The sequence below is a fragment of the Saccopteryx bilineata genome, chromosome 3 (assembly GCF_036850765.1).
Source record: "Saccopteryx bilineata isolate mSacBil1 chromosome 3, mSacBil1_pri_phased_curated, whole genome shotgun sequence".
Lineage (NCBI taxonomy): Eukaryota > Metazoa > Chordata > Mammalia > Chiroptera > Emballonuridae > Saccopteryx > Saccopteryx bilineata.
This window is the reverse complement of record NC_089492.1, coordinates 296805206-296816227: the sequence shown is the minus strand read 5'-3', so window position 1 is coordinate 296816227 and position 11022 is coordinate 296805206. Positions and strand designations below refer to the sequence as shown.

Sequence of the window (11022 nt, the reverse complement as noted above, 5' to 3'; positions counted from 1 at the left end):
ACACACCCTGCATGGACTGGATGTACAGGTGGGGTAAGACATGGGGTGGGTGTGTGACTCCTCCTGTTCACCATTTCTTTGTGTGATTGTCTTCTCCCTGTTGATGACCTGACTCTTTCTCCTTCTTTCCCATCTTAGCCCTTGTCTCTCCTGGGACAGGTTGTGAGCTGAAGTTCTGCTCCCTCAATGGACATGGGCTGGGGATTCTCATCTGAGACCACAACTTCTAAGGTGTCACTGGGGTGTGACAGCAGGTAGGGGAGATGCTGTGTGAGCTATAGCACATGTAGGTCTGGTTGTGACCTGAGGTCACAGCACTGATGGTGAAGGTGGCCTGAGAAGATGCAGAAGTGTACTGCAGACGAAGGTGGTGGGAGGATCCCATGACCCCTCCTTGTGCAGGTGAACCTGCACAAATGTCAAACCAGACCTCAGAGTGACACTGCAGGGTCAGTCACGTTCCCTCTTCAGGGCACTGAAGGTCCTAGCTGGGCTGAGAAGGAGGGTTTTGTGTACATTCCTGGAGAGAGGAATGTTGTTATGTATAGAGAGTGACCCCCTTTCCACATGCCTTTGACCCTGAGCTGAAGGAAAAAGTCCTTCTCCAGAAACTTTGCCTGTGACCCCCTGTCATCTCTTCCCAGTTTCTCTGGGCGGTCTTTCTATTTCTATGCCCAAAACTTCCCCCTATTCACTCCTTTCTCAGAGACCTCAGTTTCTGCTCCAGGACCCTCTCCTGGATCACATCACCACCAGCGTGACCCTTAGCCCAGAACTGTGAGATGACAATTAGGACGTGGAACAGGGCAGAGCTCTTCACCTGCAATCAGGATGTCCAGAGGGGCACTGTTGGTTTACCACACATAGGAGAGGCTCTGTCCACTCTAGCACCTGTACTGACCCTGATGAGTGTTGTTCACATGGCCCAGGCATAAAATGGGGTTGTGCTGTTCATCAAGACACTGAGGAAGTGTGAGCCCCTGATCCGTGTTCAGAGTAAATCTGTCAGAGCCAGCCTCTGTGTGACACTGGAGTGCCAGTTTGTCTTCAGGTAACAAGAGTGAGCCCAGCTGTGTCTACAGAGAGGACTCCTAGTACACGCCTGAGCTGAAGGGGAAAGTTTTATTTGGAGGACACCCATGCCCGACAGTGCCCACTGGGGCTGCAGTGAGACTTCTCCCTGGTCCATCCCTAAGCTTTCCACCTGTTTCTGTCCCTAGGAAACTAGTGTGACTGAACCCTCATGACCTCCATGACTTTAGTAGACACAAGGCTTATGCAAGTGATTTTGGACACACAAAAAAAATAAAGCCAAATGTGGGCTATTTCACCTGTGACCTTGAGATATAGAGGTCACTGGGCCGTGACCACACATACGAATAAGAGATGGGAGAACCATAGCATCTGTAGGTTCCCACATGGGATGTGCACACAGGGTCCACAGGGAAGACAGCTCACCGCCTCCACCATGGTTGCTGGATTTCATGTGTTGGGGGGAGTCAGATCTTCTCTCCTTCAACAGAGGGAAAGTGCCTGATGTGTTCTGTGAGCCATACAAAAGGGACACGTTCCCTCCTGAGGCCACCAGAAAGCAAAGATGGCTGAGAGAGAGGGGGCTCCGTAAGATCCTAAGGGCAAAGAAAAAGCATCACTCCATGGACTGCGGGTGTGGTGTGTGAGACATGAGACTCCATGAGGCCTCCCTCCATTTCCTTTCACTTCTGACAAGGAGCTCATTGTAGAGATCAGTTTTTCCCTCTCAACTGTCACCACCAGGATCAGGAAGTCACTCACTGTATTATGCACATTGGTATCCTCTTGCTGTGTGTGAGCTCATGGATTCAATGAGGAAGCCAGTCTTGTTCCTGGAATCCAGTGGGATCTTCATAATCCAGGACCAGGTTTCCTTTTCTTTATACAGACCTGTAGACATCAGCCTGCAGAGACCCCTCACACCGGACTGGAACAGAGCTACTTTTGGTGACCATGAGGCCACTAACAGATCATATGGACAATATCAGGAGGAGCCCTGAAAATGAATCTGACCTCAAATGTCAGGGGTGCCCTTCTTGCCTCAGTTTCCCTAGCAGTCACCCCAAGGCCATTCAAGACTTGTCACTACTAACCCAGACCCTCTGTTTCCCCAGCTGCCCAGAAGGATTACTGAACTAAAGCAGTAGGTTTTGGTGGAGGGGCTCAACAACCTTTACCTGCTCCCATAGAAGCCAACACAGGCCTGGAAGGGAGTTCCTGTGAGAACTGTCCCCTCCCACACAGAAGCTCCAGGCTTAGTCTGGGCCCCTGACTGTGGGGATCAGATCTGGGTTGAGCATATCTCTCTTCCACATAGAAGTCCTGACCTCGCTGAGCCTCCTAAGTTCTGGGGTCTCCATAAGACCATGTTCTAAGGGAGGAGAGTACATCATCTCTCTCTTCTCCCAAAGCTCACTGAGACTGAGAATAGCAGTGAGGGTGGGCAGTGTGGTGCTGCTGCCCTTGGTCCTCAGTGGCATTTATTTCGCATCCTTAGCTGGGCATGGGCTATGACAGTGACCCAAGAAATGTGATCCAGGAAGGTTCAGAGGGCAGAAGTATCTAAAGTTAGTGACTGTGTGTGAAGCTAAAGAGAGTGAGGAACTGAGCACTTTTCCAGTTTCCCTTGACGTCTGGAGGAGCCAACAGGGCCATTCCATCCAGGATAAGACCCTTGGGAGACAGACTCGCCTGGAGAATTTTATAACACTGTTCACAGACTCACAGAGGGAAATAAAACCTTTACCCTGGCCTGCTGTCTCTCCCTAACACTTCCCTTTAGTAACTTTTTCTTCTATAAATAGCACCCTCTTTCTCATCAGGGCTTCTCTCAAAACATGAGTCATTTCTCTTTCCTCAGCGCCCCTTCCTTTCTTGGGCAGGACCCTGCTTCTCTCACTGAATTCTGTCTGCAAACACTGAGCCAGAGGAAATTCAGAGTGTAATGGAAAGGAGAGCTGTTAACCTGTGAGGACTGTCAGCCCTGAGCAGGAATTGTGCCTTCCTGGGTCTCCTCCTCTCCCTGCAGTGAGGTGACAATGATGTCTCTGATCAGCCTTCTTGTGAGGAGGCCGTGGTCCCTGAAACATGCAGGGGTGCAGTCTGGCAGGTATCGTGGGCAATGATGACACATCCAGGTTGGGAAACTGTGATGACCATGCCCCAGACACCACAGGAAAGGCTGATGAAGGCACACTCCACAGTCACATATCCTTGAAACACACAGAGATGCTGAGTATTGTGTGTAAAACACAGGGTCACAGTCAAACAAATGGGAGAACTGACCATGACAGAGAAGCAGGGAAACTTTCAGAAATAAGAAGAAGCCAGTGGGGAGTGGGCCTGGGTGGTGGGTACAGAGAGTGGGCCACAGGACCAGGTTACTAATCTTTGTGTTGATGGGGGTGATATTTCCAGGGGGACACTGATTGTAATGTACTTCTGCGTAGAGGAAGAAAGAAGGACATAGGCACAAAGTATGGACCTGCAAAAGCTTTATTCAGAGTGCATTCCAGGTGAAGTTCTCTGGTCCACAAGTGGGCCAGAGAAGCTGTGCAGCCTCCTTCGCCCAGATGTCATTTATAGCCTCGGTATGGTGGTGGCGGGTTGATATGACGTGGCAAAATTTTATTGGCTGATAGTCATTCTTTTTCAAAGTGCTCCTGGGCCATTTCTTTTGGCAGCATGGGTGTGGGTGGTTCCAGCTAAAGTACCAGACCTGGTTCCTCATGTGACCTTCCCCCATTGCCAAATGACCTCACATTCTGACCTTTTATGCTAGATAGGAGTGCCGCTATTCATTTGGCTACTTCCTGCTGGGTAGGGATATCGTGGGAGGGGAGGCTGGAAGGAGGTGGCTCTGAGGGGAGTCACGTATATGGGTGTAGGAGCATCTGATTGTCTATGGCTGGAGAAACCTCACAGATGCAGCCCTGTTAGAATCTAAGAAAAAGAGGAACAAACATGAGTAATATGCTGATAATTAGGAGAGGACTTAGGATAGGGGCAACCCAGGTGAGGATGGGTGACTGCCACTAGGAGTTAAGCGGGTTGTAAGAAGAGAGACCCTTCCACAGTTTCTCTTGCAGATGGTTGAGGACATTGATGTTTTCTTCCACCAGGCCAGTCTCATTGATATAGTAACAGCATTGCTGCCTGCTTTAAGTCACTCTGGCACAGGTTCCCGGTGGGAGGGACAGGAGTAACAGGAGGATCTGCAAGGCCTAACTTTTGGTGATCTGAAGACAGGTGGGGCCCAGTGGTTCCAACTGGCAGTGGTCCTCCATGGGGGCAAGCTTGAGGCGAGTGACATGGTACCAAGGTGTTTGCCCTAGGAGCTTGGCTGCGGTAGGAGTGGTCAGTGTTACCGTATGGGGTCCCATCCACCTGGGCTGTAGGGAGCTGGGCAAAGCTCCCTAAGAAGAACTTTGTCCCCTGGTTGGAGGGGGACTGCTGGATGAGCTTCACTTGGACCCCCTATGGGAGGAAGGGTCTGGTCCACATGTTCCCTAAGAAGATGGCAGAGTAAAGACAGAAAGGGGAGGTATGTGGCACAAGGAGGGTGGTTAACAGGTAAGTTGTGATTGATTAGGGATGGTCTAGAATAAACCAGCTCAAAAGGCCTGTGTCCAGTGGGGTTTCGTGAGGTTGTTTGGATTCTGGTGAGTGCCAGAGGGAGGAGGTTTGGCCAGGAGAGTCTGGTCTCGATGGAAAGTTTGGTTAGTTGACCCTTCAGGATGCCACAGGCCCCTTCCACCTTACCCGATGATTGAGGATGATAGGGTATGTGGAGTCTCCAGGTAATGTTGAAAGAGGTGGCAACATGCTGGACTATTTGGGCAATAAAGGCTGGGCTGTTGTCTGACTGGATGGTAGTCAGCAGTCCAAACCACGGGATGATGTTTTCAATGAGAATGGAGGCAATGGTATCTGCTGTCTCTCAAGAGGTGGGAAAGGCTTCTACCCACCCTGAAAAGATATCGACAAAAGTTAAGAGATAACAAAGTTTTTTGTAAAGGGGCATATGAGTGAAGTCAACTTGCTAATTCTTGCCTGGCATGTGCCCCCTGCAGGGGTCCCCAAACTTTTTACACAGGGGGCCAGTTCACTGTCCCTCAGACCATTGGAGGGCCACCACATACAGTGCTCCTCTCAGTGACCACCAATGAAAGAGGTGCCCCTTCTGGAACTGCAGCAGGGGCTGGATAAATGGCCTCGGGGCCACATGCGGCCCGTGGGCTGTCGTTTGGGGACGCCTGATGTAGAGGCTTTGGAACAGATAGTGCATGCTGTGTATACCTTTTCGATAGTCTACTGGAGGCCTGGGAAGAAAAAGAGTGGTTGTAAGAACCGATAGAGAGTTTTTGGCCCTATGTGTAAGGAATAGTGGATATCAGAAAGAAGAGTTTCAGCCTGTCCTTTTGGTAAGGCAATTCTATCTCCGGGAAATATACATCCCTGGTTGCATACATCTTCACCTTTTCTGAGGAGGGCCTGTTCTTCCTCAGGAGTGTAGGAAGGTTTCAAGGAGGTGGAGAGAAACATGAGAGGAGAGAGGGAGGCTCCCAGGGTGAGGTTTCGAGCCGCTGCATCAGCCCGAGAGTTTCCCAAGGCCACCGGGTCCTGAGAGGTTTAATGACCCCTACAATGTACCACAGCCACCTCAGTTAAAGGCTGTAATGCCTACAAAAGTTTAGAAATGAGGGTAGCATTGATTATGGGGGAGCCCTTGGTAGTGAGGAAGCCCCTTTCCTTCCAGAGGGCAGAGTGGCTGTGGGCGATAAAAAAAGCATATTTAGAGTCAGTATAGTTGTTATGCATTTTCCCTGGGCCAGAGTGAGTGCCTGCATGATGGCAATTAGCTCTGCTTTCTGGGAGGTGGTGCCCTCTGGCAGCTGCTGGGCTTCTAGGGTGGAGAAGTTGGTGACCAAGGCGTAGGCTGCCTGTCATCGTCTTTTGGGTCCCTGTACAGAACTCCTATCTACAAAGAGTATTAGATCCGGATCTTTTAAAGGAGAGGGGATGCGACCAGGTTAGGGTAATCTGTGGTAGTGGGAGAGCCTTCAGTAAGGAGTGGTAGAAGTAGGTGGGAAGATGTTGTCAGCTGGATAGTGGATTTGAGATTTTGTAGAATGTCCTGACCCAGAAGGGGTACAAGGCATGAGCATAACTAAGAAGGAGTGCAAAAAGGGGAATTCATTCAAACTAGGTATCAGGGGTGACATGCAAAAGGGAAAGGAAGTGGTCCTACTCACTCCCATAACTGAGACCTGTGAAGGAACTAGAGGTCCAGAGTGTGATGGCAAAACAGAGAAGGCAGCCCCTGTGTCCACAAGAAATGAGATGGACTTACCTGCTACCTGCAGCATTACCCTGGGCTCAGCGAGGGTGATGGGGGTCTCTGAGTCCAGGCCGTGTCAGTCGTTTATGAGGCTGAGGAGTTTGAGCGATGGGCCCGCCTGGCTGGCTTGGCCTCCCATTCGAGTGGCTTGTCCTTTGTGTGGAGACACCGAGGAAGAGCCTGTTTCCCAAAGGGAGCAATCATTCCAACAGGTACCAGGCTGCTTGCAGTCAGGGCAGGGCTTAGTGGGCAGCCTCAGGCAGGGGCATTGTAGGGCCCAGTGACCCTCTTTGCCACACTTAAAGCAAGCTCCTGGTGGGGTTCCTCTTTGCAGTCCAAACTTTGGTTGGGCACCTCCTATGCCTTGCCTCTGTTGCTCTGCCGCCTCAGGGCTGCCACAAGAGCCTGGGTTTGCAGCATCACCTTTTGCTGCATGCGGGCCTGGTGAGCTGCCTCAGCCTTTTTTTCCTGACCATTAAAAACTTTAAATGCCATGTTCATCAGGTCTCGGATAAGGGTTGGGGGCTGAGAATAAGAGGAGGGGAGTTCCTGGGGAGCCCAGCACCAAAAAACAGCCAGAAACACTGAGCTAGAGGCAAGACATGGCCAGACCTTCCTGCAGGAAGACTGGGACTTGGCCGTGGGGTCAGGAGCCCTGCAAACCCACGTGAGGGTCAATGGCTGGCAGAGGGCAGCTTGATGGGGGAGGGGCTTAAGAACACAGTGGAGAAGGGAGGGCTCCTTGTTGGCAGGAGAGGGGGCTTCCTGGAGGGAAGAGACCTGAATGGAAGAGGTCTGCAGAGGGACCAGAGAAAGGGGTGCCCCTGGGGGTTGGGCAGGAGAGGGAGAGAGTTCCTCAGGGGGTCAGAGAAGGAGAAAAGATCAGGAGCAGAGGGGTTAGCTGAGGTTTCTCTGGACATGCGCCATGGAATAGGTAGCACAGAGATAGTGTAGGAGCACATATACTAGAGGCCCTGAATGTAAGGGATCTCTGACCATTTCCCAGTTTTTTGGAAATAGTTCTGTAAATCAGTAAGGGTGTTAAAATGGAAAGTCCCTTCAGGAGGCCACCAGGTCTGGTTATCCAGTGGGTATTGTGGTCCGGCCATGTTGGAGAAGAAGATCAGTTTCTTTTTCTTTAGAGAGGGAGAGATTCTGGATAAGGCCCCCAGGGGTGTTTTTGAGCCAAGTTTAGATTCCTGTGCCTCTATGGCTGCCCTCAGCCTTGCAGTTATCAGAGATGAGACTTGGCATCACGCAACTCAATCTTTGGCCACCGAACGGTCAAGTAGAGTGGGAGTGTCCCGGATGTCTCCACAGGCACACATGCACTAGGAACGGATAAGAGGCTCCCTGGCACAGCTGCAATTACAGACAGAGAAGAACTCAGAGACAGAAAGAACTGAGAGGAGGTCAGAGGCAAGGGACTTACCGCACTGTGTGTTGAAGTGGGTAGGAAGTCAGAGGTCCTGTTCTTCCTCGGAAAAGAAGGGGAGAGGAGAGGCCCCAGCAGGCTTCAAGCTCCTCCTGGGTTTCAGCACCAAATGTAAGGTAGTCTCCAACAAGGAAGAAAGAAGGGCATAGCCACCAAGTGTAGACTAGCAAAAGCTTTATTCAGAGCACATCTCTGGCGAAGTTCTCGCCAGACAGGCCAGAGAAGTCACGCAGACTCCCATGCTAGGGGGGGGGGGGGTAATTTATAACGTCACTATGGTGGCAGCGGGTTGATATGAGGTGTGGCAAAATTTCATTGGCTGACAGTCACTCTTTTTCAAGTCCCCAGACCTGGTTCCTCACGTGACCTTCCCCCATTGCTAACTGATCTCACAATGGGTATACAACATATTCAACAGTTCAAATGCTTTACAATCTTTTACCTAAAACCTATGTACTCTTACTGATCAATGTCACCCTGTTAAATTTCATTTTCTCAATAAAATTTAAAAATTAAATAAAAAGATCACTTAAATTTGGAAAAGACAAAAAAAACACAACAATACCAACAACAAAAGTTTATTGCTCTCCTATATGCCAATGATGAAACTTCAGAAAATGAACAAAAAAAATAACAATTCTTCATAAATTTAATTTTTTAAATTAAAATAAAACAATTATTTTTACAGTTGTAACAAAACCAAAAAAATAATAAGATACCATAAAATAAACCTAACAAAAAAGATTAACTTTCTAAATAAATTTTAAAAAAAGGAAATTAAATTTAATGGGGTGACATTGATCAATGAGTACATAGGTCTCAGGTAAACATTACTATAGCATTTGAACTATTGATTGTGTTGTGTTCCCATCACCAAAAGTCAAATCATTTTCCATCACCATATATTTGTCCCACCTCATGCCCCTCCCCCATACCCCTCCCTGACCTAGTCTCTGTTAATAGAGAATTTGAACAAACCAGCAATTGCATCTTGTCTACGATGACACAGCCCATATTTAGGGCCTGTTCAGAGCCCAAGCTAATGCCTGAGCACACAGTGACCTGAAAACACATTGCAATTGGGGTGAGGTACCTTGCATGTGTTATACTAAATTTGTAGAAAGTGCACCCAGTTCTGGGACTTGAGAAATTTTATTATCAAAGGGATATGGAGACTAACTGTAAGTGACAATGTGCACTCTAACACCTTGCCTATAATGACTGACCTTTTTAGAAATTGCACTGTTCCTTGTAAGCACACAACAGTTTACTCTGTGTGTTCACACAGGAAAACTCAGAGAGAGCTCTCTATAAACACTTATACTTTTGTACTAAGATTAAAACCACAAAAAAATGAACTTGTTTTTCCTGTATGTGTGCAGGATTGCATGTGTGTGAGTGTGTCTGTGTGTCTGTCTCCATGTGCCTGGGTGTATGAGGAAGGCACAGGGGGAGTCTGGGGACAGCCTAGGGGACAGTCATGGGAGACCATGGCTCTCTGTCCCTGTGAGCACACTGCTGGGGAGACCCTGAGTCGCTGCTTTAGGAACAGAAGGCGGCAAACCTGCCATTGCTGTGACACGGTGTCACCTCCTTCTCTGCCCCAGGTCCTGCCAACCTGGGCTGCAGGGGTGCCGGTTTCCTCGAATGCACCTCTCCAGTGCCTTGCAAACATGGTGGTGATTAGAGTAGAGATGAGGGAGCCCTGGTTCCTACTCAGCCTGGTCCCCTCAGGAACCCCCTGCAGCTTTATTTGTAAAAGGACACGATGGTCCTGGAATGTGCGAGATATCCTAGAGAGAGCCATTTCCCTTCTCCTACCTGCCTCTTATCTGCTCCCAGGTATTTGGGACGTCCTCAGTCTATGAGTCAGGACCCTGGAACCTGGGCAGGTGTCTGGAAGGCTGCAAACACACTGGAAAGCATGAGCTTAAATAAGTTTTAAGAATATTTAGTAAGCTACACATACATTTAGGTCTAAGTGCAGCTTAACATGCCAGGATTTGGAGGCAAAGGAGATAGAAAGGTGTGAGGCAGGGATGCATCTCACCGTGTTCCATAGACTCTCCCAACTGGTCCAGCACCACGGATATAAAACTCCATGATCTCCTCACTGCACTGCAGGGGTCTCTGTCATGATTCAGGTGACTCTACACAAGAGTGTAAGACTGGGTTTTTTTCTTCACTGGACAAGTAATCTCTGCTTTTAAATTTCCCAAATCCCTAAAATCTCAACCTGGTTTTGAGTGACACATTTATTGCCTCCATGCCTCAGTCAAGGTGAATTCTCACTGCATTTGTGAGGCTGGGACATCACTGTGCTACAAATGAGGGTAGTGAGATCAAAAGCAGAAGTAGTCTGTCAAGTGACCTCCCACCATTCAGTATATATTGGTGCCACAATTGATGTCTAATGAGTGTGTGTGTACGAGTGTGTGTGCATATGATTGCGTTTGAGAAAGACTATCACAAATGTCACCCATGTATGAATTCTGAAGAGTCTCCACAGTATGAAGAGGAGAGTGACACCCAGCACCATGCTGCTCTGAAATGGAAGACATAACTCAAATAATTTACCCCAAGAAGATGGAGATCAAGGTGGAGGTGGAGGTAGAGGCAATGATGGAGATGTACGTGAAGATGGAGGAGGAGGTGGAGATTAAGGTGGAGGTGGAGGAGGAGGTGGAGATTAAGATGGAGGTGGAGACGGAAGTAGAGGAGGATGAGGAGACAGAAGTGGAGATGGAGGCAGAGGTGCATGCGGAGCAAGATCTTGCTGCTTACAGAAGCAGAAACATAAAGTCAGGTGGAAACAGTGTGACAAGTAAAACCTGCATTCCAGGGCCAGAAGGGAGACCTGGCTGTACTGTGGGAGCATGGTGTACAGCACAATCCCTTGCCCAGTCTCATTTTTCCCCCAGTTCTTGGCTCACTGTCTCTGAGGGGACCATAGTGACTCCAGTCAACTGAGGCAGAAAAGGAAGTCAGCACCTTTTACACCCAGCCAGTCAGTGTCAACTTCCTTCACCTTTCTAAGGTTTCAGTTCCACCCCTCATTCTCCTCTACAGTTTACCCTTCATGTCAGTCTTCCCAACTTACATTTCAGAATCTATTTCTTTTCAAAATCCTACTGTGGTTCTCGCTGTCTTCAGGGTAAACTCCAAACCCCTTTTTCTGACCTGGAGGCTGGTCATGATTATGCACGTGTGATCC

General features: G+C 49.1%; 2 pseudogenes; both read right to left on the bottom strand.

Moving 5' to 3' along the window:
• Positions 1-226: 226 nt before the first annotated feature.
• Positions 227-1254, bottom strand: LOC136330126 (leukocyte immunoglobulin-like receptor subfamily A member 2; annotated as a pseudogene).
• Positions 1255-1322: 68 nt separating this feature from the next.
• LOC136330125 (leukocyte immunoglobulin-like receptor subfamily A member 6) lies at positions 1323-1988 on the bottom strand (annotated as a pseudogene).
• Positions 1989-11022: the final 9034 nt, after the last annotated feature.